The 10,923-nt window shown below is 42.3% G+C and overlaps 1 long non-coding RNA gene across 1 annotated transcript in view; it reads left to right on the forward strand.

Moving 5' to 3' along the window:
- The window catches only part of LOC147029782 (uncharacterized), a 43,862-nt gene extending 40,011 nt beyond the window's left edge, over window positions 1-3,851 (forward strand). The window contains exons 2-3 of the long non-coding RNA XR_015055749.1: window positions 2,231-2,299; window positions 2,583-3,851. This is a non-coding gene — a long non-coding RNA (uncharacterized LOC147029782). The remainder of the gene's footprint in view (window positions 1-2,230; window positions 2,300-2,582) is intronic.
- Window positions 3,852-10,923: the final 7,072 nt, after the last annotated feature.

Genomic DNA, 10,923 nt, shown 5'->3' on the forward strand with positions numbered 1-10,923 from the left:
CAAGCAGGCCTCGTTGAGGTACAGTCTCTCGGTAGTCTGCCCGCGCGATTAATTAAGTAAATCGACCATTCGGCGATCGGACCCTGTAGCACGGGTAGAGTGTTGACTAGGCTGTGGTGTGCATTAAAAACACACCCATAGCTGGATTTCGGCGTTGTTCCGAAAGCTGCGACTCGATTGATACGTCGGTGGGCGAGCGCGGCCGCTATTAGCTAAACGCGGCCGCCCGCATGCCGGCGGGCGGAAAACTGTAACACTGTTGTCGAGGAGTGGGATTAAAATCCATCCCGCCTCCGAACCAAATTAACGGAGCCGGATCAAGGGTGTGCGAGGCAACCCTCTGGTTCCATTAAATTGCGAGCGTATAAATTATTTGTTATATATTGTTGAGTTAAACAGGATATTTCTCTTTTTACATAATCCCATGTGTTATTACAAATCAGTATCTGTTACATCTTTCAAAGTTAACACAGGGTCTCCTTTCATGTTGATGATTTTATGTATTGTCTGTTACATTTTTGGGGGTTAACACAGGAGACTTCCTTCATTTTAGAATGTCCAACTTATACTCTAGTTGCAAAAGTACCCATCCACAGTGATGGGGAAAACCAAGCAAAAGTACCCATCCCCAGTGATGGGAAAAGTTTCAGTTAATCTATCAATTCAAATTATTTCATGGACTTTAAAAAGATGAATTGTGTTGCACTCTTGGTTTTGTTCAGAACCAATGTTCTGAGCTACTTATACTACCCACCACAAAATGGTGATGCAGCATTGGGTGGTGGAGGTTGGATTTTTCATAAAAGAGGGCAGAAATCGTAGTTGTGAAAAATCAATAGGCATCAATAGTACTCATTCCTGTTTTCTCATCTTTTCAAAATTGAATGTTGAGCTTTTCAAATACAACGTAAACGGAAGACAGATGAACACACGAATAGACACCATGGTTCACAATATATAATAGATGACTTCCCTTCCAAGGAACTTCAACACAGAAAGAGACCATTTCGGCCATCAAGCCTGCACAATGGTTGCCAACGTATCAAAAAAAGTTTTTTTGTAAACAGTCAAGGCTCATGAAAGAGCTGGAACACTGAATGGATCAGGATGCAACGGGACAAAAGGAGACAGAGAGAGAGACAGACAGAGAGAGACGGACAGAGACAGAGAAAAAAAAATAACAAAGCAGTAGAATTGAAGCACAAAATAGATGGAGGCTTGGCAAACAATGGGTGTGGAGCTTAATGGCATGGGAAGGAATTGTGTAGATAGGATGGGTACAGAAGGAAGCTTCCCCACCCTTCTCACTCCCTCTCTCTCCACTCCCATTGTTTTCCCCTCCCCACTGATTGTTCTCCCTCCCCCTCCCTCTATCTCCCCCTCTCTCTCTCCCACTCTTCTCTCTCTTTCTCTCTCCCCTCTCCCCCTCCCCACCCTCTCTCCCTCCTCTCTCTCTAAACTAACTCATTACTTGGCTTGGGTATGAAACGCCAATCTCCTCGACTCAAAACTGATGTCCTAACTCTTAACAAACTATGTCATCGAGTCCACCGAATATTAAATTTGTCTATTTTGGACATCTTTGAAGTTTATTAATAAACATTATTTTTTGGTCACAATGTGAAATGGATGTTTTTATTGAATTAAAGAATCGCCCTGCACTGTAACCTTTGTTCAAAGACTTCCAGTCTAGGCTAAAGTTATTAACAATGCTGACATAGTTTGTTCAACTTTGTGGTAATCCTGACACTCTGTCACAGAGTGTCATTGCACCGAAGAAGCTTCCCGAGCAAGAGTCATACTGAGTGGTTTGCCATTGCCTTCTCAGCAGTAGTTCAGACAATAATTTGGAAATGGTGCTGGCAATAGATTAACTACTCTTTGCGAAGGACAACATGGGGATCTTTAACGTCCATTAGTCCATCAACAAATTTCGCAAGATTGAACGTTTAGCTGAACGTCTATCCAAGGAATGGCACACACAATGATGAATCACCCATTCTGTGAAACACTGGGATGACAGTTTATAGCTGGGTCATGATTGAAACCCAAGCGATACAGCTTAGAGGTGAGTGCGCATACTTTAAGGCCATCCCGTCAGCCCATGTAGTATCTTACCGCACTGTTAAACAAACTGTGATTTGATGTTGTATGTATACATTCAAAATGTATCTCACTTAGTATTGTGCTTTTCTTCTGGTTGAATTTTTTGCTATCCCTGTATGTGGAGCTATTCAAATGCAAAGCGGAAGCGGCTTCTGGAAACGGGAGAGAGCTGAACGTGCCAATGGACACCAGGGTTCGCATTGTATAATAGATTATATATTTTGAGTTAACACAGGGGTCTCCCTTCATTTTGGCCATTCCATCTGATAGCTCTTATCTGTTTAACATTCTTGAGTTAAACATGGTACTTCATTCATTTTGGGGATCCCATGTATTATAATCTGTTACATCTTTTCAGCTTGACAGTCTCCAATCATTTTGCCAATTCCACGTACCATCATTTTTGACAACTTTTGATGTTAACACATGAGATTTTCTTCATTAAATTGATTCTTTGTTGTTGTGGTTGTTTATAGCCGAGGGCTGCTGGTTGCATCATTTTCTGGAAGTGTTGCTGTATCAATGATGCAGTGCCCCTGTTACCAGTAAGCTGGTACTCATTTTGCCAACCTTGGAAGGATGACTGGTCGAGTGTCTGGACAAGTCAACCACCTGGTGTTATTTTAACAACATGACAGGCGCTCAAACTCAAGACCCGAAGATCCTAAGTCAGCCACCTTAACCGTTAAGCCAACACCAGCCTTATTCTATGTATTATTAATTGTTATACCTTTTTGAGTTAACACAGACTTTTTGAGCTACCTTCATTTTGGTGGTTCCATGTTTTATTAGCTGTTACATATTTTGGAGTTAACACCCGGGACCTCCATTTTGGCGGTTATTCGTGCTATATATAATCTTTTCCCTATTTTGGAGTTAACACAGGGAACTTCTTTCATTTTTTTTTATCCCTTGTGCTATTAGTTGTTACCGCTTTTTGCATTAACACAGGGGACTCCTTTCAGTTTGGCATTCCCATGTGCTATATCATTTGTTACATCTTTTCCTTCTACCAAAAGGATTCCTTTCCTTTCATCGAAACACATGGGGATTTCTTTCATTTTGTCGATTCCATGTACCAAAATATGTGAAATATTTTTCAGCTAACACCGGATATTCCCTTTAACTTCGGCATGCCATGTGCTATCATCGATGAAATCTTCTAGTGTCGAGTGAAGGTTTCCACATTGCAACATTCCATTCCCATAATTTGGCTATTTCTCTCCATAAGCTGTCCACCCAAATCCAGATGAATCCATCTCAGTCCATCTCACATTTATTGCTGCCACAATCTCTCCATAACTTTGATAATGAGCAAATATGATTTTCACTTTGCCACAATTGTAGTCACTGTTTTTTTCAAGACATAGTTCACACAATTTATTCCCATATGCATTGTTACCAAACGTTTTTCCCAGACATTTCACCTGACATTTTAACCTGACGTTTTCCCGGGCCATACTGCAAGAAAGTTGACTTTTGCACAGAGAGAACTGTGGAATCGAGTACTGCTTGCCACAGCAAAGTAATATTTATTCAATATTTCCTTCGCAGTCTCGTTAAGGTGGATTTTCATTAATTTGAATGATCTGCTGTATGAATCTGTTCCCCCTTAGCAGGTCTCTATGGGACCATCGATTTATTATCTTGATGGGACCGACTATAACATGGCACAACCTTTCACCCTGATGGATAGTGAGATATTAAAATTTGGATTGATTGATTTGGACAACAAAGTTAATGTTTGTGATCATTGTAAATTTCATTACAGTTGTCAAGCTGTTGCTTTATGTAACTTTGAATAATAATTAAACTAATTATTTTCTTTTCAATCTGATCTTTAATTTGAGAGTTCATTACCTTCCTTTAAGTATAAGATGACATCATCTATTGCGGCTAAGCTCAAGTACAAACATCGTAAGTATTTGTTTCTTTCTTTTATTAATGCCACATTGAACAATGTTCGAGGCCAAAAACCAAAACGGGCCTCTGGAGTGGAAAAGCAAAGAAAATAGATTGGAAGATATACGTCACAGGGTATTATATAAGAAGCAAAGCTGAATCTCCACAGATCAACACACAGCCCATTGAAGTTGATCCGTCATGGTTAGGGAATAGGTGAGTCACTGAACTTTCTCTGGTTTTCATACAGAAGGCCCTGATTCCTTCTTCTCTGGGTATGTTGGCTTTAAAATTATATGTGACACTTCAAACAGAGTGTGATTGTTCAGGAGAAAGTGTCGATGCCTTCTTCCTCTCATCGTCTTCTTTAACTCCCTCACATTCTCAATCACCTTCCATCCTCAAACTGCCAGTGCCTTTTTATTCCTTGTGTTGTTGTTGGTATGACATAACAGGAAACTTAACAACCAATTTAACCTTCATCAAAGCACGATTATATGCTATACTGGTCCGTAACAATATACAATATATACAATGCACTGCTTTTTACAATGCAACACGGTATTTATACTAATAAAAGGGTGTGTGTGTGTGTGTGTGTGTGTGTGTGTGTGTGTGTGTGTGTGTGTGTGTGTGTGTGTGTGTGTGTGTGTGTGTGTGTGTGTGTGTGTGTGTGTGTGTGTGTGTGCGTGCGCATATGTGGGTTTCAGAATGTGGAATGGAGTCCTCCCAGTGCAGGCTCAAAGTATCCACCTTCATTTCGGTAAAGGGGCTGTCACACTTTGACGTTTTAGCCAGCGTATGGCAAGGTCTCAAAATGTATGTAAATTGCTGGTGTACGCTGAACTATTGATGTTTTTTTAAGTTTTGGGCTTGTGATAACGTGTTGGACGTATGCATAACGTATTGGTGACGTACACAGAACGTTTCAATCACAGAGAGATAGCTTGTACCAACCAATGCTGAGTGTGTTGTCGGCGTTCACAACCTATGCCCAACGATAGTCTAACTAATGCATAGCGCGGCAGCGTATTGCCGAGATCACGTGGCGTAGGCTATTCATAGGCTGCGGCTCGACAATTCAAATCATAACCGCACCAGACATCGAAGTGTGAAGCCGCTGTCACACCTTGACGTTTTAGCCAGCGTATGCCGACGTATGAAAAATTTGCCGAACCAAGCTGGCACACGTCGAATATGTTATGGGTAAGTTTTGTATACGTTAAGGGCACGCTGACATACGTCGTAGGACGCTGGCATACGTTGTCATACGCCGAGTACGTCGATAAATTTTCAGTATGTTGAAAATTTCTCGATGTACTCAGCGTATGACACACGTTCCGCATACGCTGGCTATAAGTTGAAGGCACGTTACGCGATTGTTGACACACGTCGAAACACATTACTTGTGCGTTGCTCATAAGTCGAAACACGTCGAGGTAATGGTTAGCGTCAGTGTTCCAGACTCCCTGTTTTTTATTTTATCTTTTATTTTTTTCTTCGGTATGACGGTGATGTTAACACTTCGATTTCTAGTGCGGTTATGATTTAAATCTCTGAGCAGCAGCCTTTTAATTATATTATATTATAACCGCACTAGAAATCGAAGTGTCAACATCACCGTCATACCGAAGAAAAAAAAAAAAAACAGGGAGTCTGGAACACTGACGCTAACCATTACCTTAATGTGTTTCGACTTATGAGTAACTTTCAAGTAACGCGTGTGGACGTGTGTCAACAATCGCGTAACGTGCCGACAACACGTTACCCATAGGTTAGAAATAAGTTTCGGGTACACTAATCATTACCTCGACGTGTTTCGACTTATGAGTAACTTACAAGTAACGTGTGTCAACAATCGCGTAACGTGCCTACAACTTATGGCCAGCGTTATGCGGAACGTGTGAGTCGTACGCTGGCATACGTCAAAAAATTTCAAGCATGGAAAAATTGTCTAACAGCTCGGCATACTCCGACGTATGCCAGCATACTACGACGTATGCCAGCGTGCTCTTAACGTATCCAAAACTTACCCATAACGTATTCGACGTGTGCCAGCGTTTTAACCAAATTTTTCACACGTCAGGCATACGCTGGCTAAATCGTCAAGGTGTGACGGGGCCTTAAGGGGTCACGATTCATGGACCAAACTGTGAAGTTTTCTGTTCTTAACGTTTTGGACCGAGGGCTCTCCAGGATTGGTCCCGAGCCCAGGACGGCTTCCAAATGTAGTTCGTTTGTAGTGATATTCCCAGGGATGGTTTTTAATATCTCTGTGAGGTTCTTCGTCATCACTGGTACAACTTTGGCATTCTTCAACTTCCAGGTTCTTTTCACTTCATGTTTGAGGTCTTGGTGTTTGGTGATTTTCTTGATTTCTGCATTGTTAGTCCAAAATCACCGGTATTAACACCTCACATAGCAATGCCTTCTTCACTTGTTTGTACCTAAGTATGATATCTGGTCGCAATGCTTTGTTTTCGATGTTCATGCCTGATGGGATCATAAGGTCATACGTGAGTGGTACTTCAATGTTATCAGTGATTGCTTTTGCTTCATTTTCCCACAAATTTTCTGGAATTGGAATATCAAAGTTTTTGTAGATGTGCCAGCAGATTACTTTACAAACTCTGTTGTGTCAGGCGTACAGCTGTTCTGATACGTTTATTTTTTTTTTTCGTGTTCAGTCATTAAGTATCACATATCATTCTCTTTGCTAACCTCCACCCCTCACCTGACTTTGTTTTTTTTCCTCCTCTCCTCCACCCATTTCTCTCACTCTGTCCCCCCTCATAAAATGCAGCTCTCTCCTCCCACACCTCTGTCGCTCTCTCAATGTGTGTGTGTGTGTGCGCCTCTCTCTCTCTCTCTCACACACACACACCCTCCCTCCCACAGTGAATAGCAATGTTTGGTGAGGTGTCCCTCTCCCCACCTCTCCCCTAATGCCCCTTCTTCATCCTGTCTGTCTCCCCTTGCCACTCTCACCGCACACCTGCCTCCTTCTCTCCCTCTTTCTCTCCCTCTTTCTCTCCCTCTTTCTCTTCCCCCCCCCCTGCACTTTATTGATCCGTCAGCTAAGCGACATACACATAGAGAGATATGTGTGTGTGTGTGTGTGTGTGTGTGTGTGTGTGTGTGTGTGTGTGTGTGTGTGTGTGTGTGTGTGTGTGTGTGTATACACACACACACACACACACACACACACACACACACACACTGGAGAATACCACACATCACTTCACTGATGGGAATACAAGGAAAGTGGATAGGGGAAAAAGAGGAGGGTAGAGAAAGGGAGAGTGAGGAGGAGAAAAGGAAAAGAGAGAGAAGGGTAGGGGAGTGAGGAGGAGTGAGGAAGGATGGGGAGCGAGGAGGGGGAGAGGAATGGAATGCAGCATGTGAGGAGGGGAAGGGAAGGTAGCAAGAGGAGAGGGGAAGGGAAGGCAGTGAAAAGGGAGGGGAAAGGAACAGTGTGAGGGGAAGGGAAAGACAGTATAGTGGGCGTTACCAGGCTGAAAGTGCTTTCAATCATCGATTCCAAAAGTGAACTTGTTTCCGTTTGCAGAGTTTGGGTTGTTTTTGAATCCACATTCACAACAGTAATTAATTGGTACTCTCTGTTTTTTTTTCATATGTTTTAGCATAATTGACATACTATATTGATGAGCAATGGATATTGAACAAAGTGAGCATGCAACTTTTAGACTGTCTTCTTTAACCTTCCCAAAAAGGTTCCAAGCTGCACTTCTGGACCTTCTAAACAGCATGTTGTCAAAACTTTATTACTTTGGAATTGATTCCGCCCACCACAATTAAGCACTCAAGCAAACACTCCAATGAAACAGTTGATAAAAAAATAGCTGGCTGGGTCATACTAAACACCATCCGGAGATCAAAGCAATGTGCAAATTGGACCAATGAACACCTTTTGAAACTGCTGCTAAGGTCAATTCCAGAGTTAAAATGTTGAAATTCGGTTCAGGTTTAGACATTCGAGAGCTTATCGCATTTCAGCTTTAATGCTTATAAACATTGGCAGCTCCGTAAGCTGGTAACAGCTTAGTTACACTCTCGCATTGTCATCTGGTCAGCTACAGCAAGGGATATGATCTTTGGGGAATTGTCAGTACTTCAGGAAGAAAATATGGAGAAGGTGCACGAGAGGAAGAGAGGAAAGTATGGTGAGCTGGAAGCGGAGTTTTGTGAGAAGGATTGGCGAGTTTCTTGTAAGTCATTTGAGTTGGGGTGTGGAGGGTATATTGGCAATTCCTTGTCTGCATTTCTTGCTATACTCAGACTGTGTGGAATGGAAAAAAGGAGGATGTGTGAGGCTCACTTTGGAGTGACCCAGGTTTCCTTGAAAGGCTCACTTTGGATTTGGAGGAAGTTTATGGAGGGAGTTCTAATGGTGAAGGTTGAGGTTGATTGGGTGGTGGTTCTTTCAGCCATAAAATGGGCATTAACTGAGTGTGGGAGACATATGGAGAGATGGGTGTATGTTTGTTAATTTGAGCAGTGTATTTTATTCGGCTGGTTCGGTGTGTGTGTGTGTGTGTGTGTGTGTGTGTGTGTGTGTGTGTGTGTGTGTGTGTGTGTGTGTGTGTGTGTGTGTGTGTGTGTGTGTGTGTGTATGTGTGTGTGTGTGTGTGTGTTCTTTTTGCTGTTGAGTGATGCATGTTGTGAGATTGGGTGGTTGGTTGATTGCTCCAGTATATAATGTTATGGTTTTGGAAAACTTACCCCAGGGAGAGTGCATACATAGACATGTAGGTGACCTGAGGATCAGTTATTTAATTAGTCTTTGTGTAGATCGTCCTTAGTCCCTTGTCAAATGGCTGTTCTGGGGGGCACACGTTGGCTCGGCTGTATTTTTCCATTGTAATGTCTTCCCCCTCCCCCTCTGTTCCTTTCCATCTTTCTTCCTTGACACCATCGTTCTGCTCAATCCCTCTGCTACTTTCAATCTTCCGTCCTTCACTCCATTGGCCCATTTCAACGGTCCACCAATAACCTCCCCTTCATCAAACATCCTTTCAATAGTCCTTCCTTCACCCCATCGGTCTTGCCTTTAACCCCGCGGACTTTCAGTCATCCCTCGGTCCAGCAGAATTCCTCAATGTGTTCCCTCAATTTGGGCACGTTTGACATGTCTGTGGTCATTAACCCATCGGGTGCTCTCACATGCATCTTTTTGTCGCATCTCACATCCATGTTCATGACGCTTGGTGTTCATCATGGTCCGCGGGGTGCGGTATTTCTCGTAGGCATGGTACAGTGCAGAACAATATGAGTGGGTGTTTTGTGCATGAGTGCACATTGGGAGTGGGTTTTTCTGTGATTTGTGAAAAAAATCTGTGATTTTTTCCTGGTGTATTGGCTTGGATGTTCATCGGCATGCAAAATTACTGTGCTTTCCCATTGTGTCCGGACGCTCACCCGTGATATTTTCCCTCCATTTATTTATTTTCCTCTTACTTATTTACGTTTTCATTTATGGATGTTGTCTGATGATTCCGTGATTTTTCCTGGTGTACTGGCTTCGAAATCCAATGGCATTCAAATTTTTAGCTTTCAATGTCACCCTGATGGAAGTGGTCTTTAATATCAGTCAATGGTTATGTTGGATATACACCTTGAGGTTTCCTTCCCTTTCATGTACGTGGGTTGTTCGTGGTGCCAAACCCAGCTCGTTCTCTCATGACTGCAACCCAAGGTTTGTCAGCTACCAATCAAATGGATCTTTGTCAGTTGGGGTCTGTGACTTCTGAGTGATGTTACAGGAACCACATCAACAGCATAAAAATTTTGAAACTTGTCTTTCAAATAAACAGATACAAAGTCAAATGAGGAAGTTCACCATTACATACAATGTCCAACTTCCATTCCCACGTTGAGTTGTTTCTGCCCTGTGTCCCTGTCCTGCCGGCTCAACTCGTGCGTGTTCACCTTGTCCTCCGGGGCTGTCAAATGATTGAGTCCTGTCACATTGTTCTCACTTGCATGCTGGCCCATTCAGGATTATTGAAGAGCTCAAAGGAATTATTTCCCAATCCACACTCTTAATGAGTTTTCATCAACGTAATTATAATCAGCTCCATGCGTTAACAACCACTCTGGACATTAACACTTCTTTCACTCATCAGAATTAAATTGAGCACAGGGACGATTGATGCGTACATCTCGTCACATCATGTGTCGCTACCTCTCTCTCTCTCACTCTCTCTCTCTCTTTCCACACGCGGATTGATATAGTATCACAGAACCATCTTGCGCCTTCCAGCAAATGCGATTCTCATCTATACTGGAACCTTCATCTCAGAACGTTCCAGCATTTTCACGAATCTCACCAGGTAGTTTACAATACAATACTGCCATCCACATTCAAAATTAGCTCATCACATCAAGCAGTTTATAATACAATTCACCGAATCATGCTTATAACATGGAACCATCAATTTTAATCATTCATTAATCGGCATTCACTAATGCTTATCCACAAATACTTCAAGCAATGTTTACTGGCCACATCATCTTGATTTTAACTGACAAATAAGCCACACCTTAAAAAATATATTGCAAATACTTTTTTTTAATTTTTTTTTATTTTACAACAGTCAGTTAAAACGAGTAGGCACAGAAACAAACCAAAAAGAAACAATCACAGTCAACTCATACAATCAGCTCCCACATTCTCGGATCCATAAATGGCTTGAATACAGAACCTGGAGGAACAACGCCCATCACATTATCCTTGCACTGTCAATCTTGCACTTCTGTATATATGACAGGGGCTGATGATAAATCAGCATGATGAACTCTTGGACATGCATGTCGTTCTGGAATTTATTAACAGCAACCACGATAGCAAGACATTCATGTTCTATCACTGAGTAGTTCCTTCCCAGGGGCAGA

This window comes from Eptatretus burgeri, chromosome 3 (assembly GCF_056783735.1).
Source record: "Eptatretus burgeri isolate ZD-2024b chromosome 3, Ebu_testis_v1, whole genome shotgun sequence".
Lineage (NCBI taxonomy): Eukaryota > Metazoa > Chordata > Myxini > Myxiniformes > Myxinidae > Eptatretus > Eptatretus burgeri.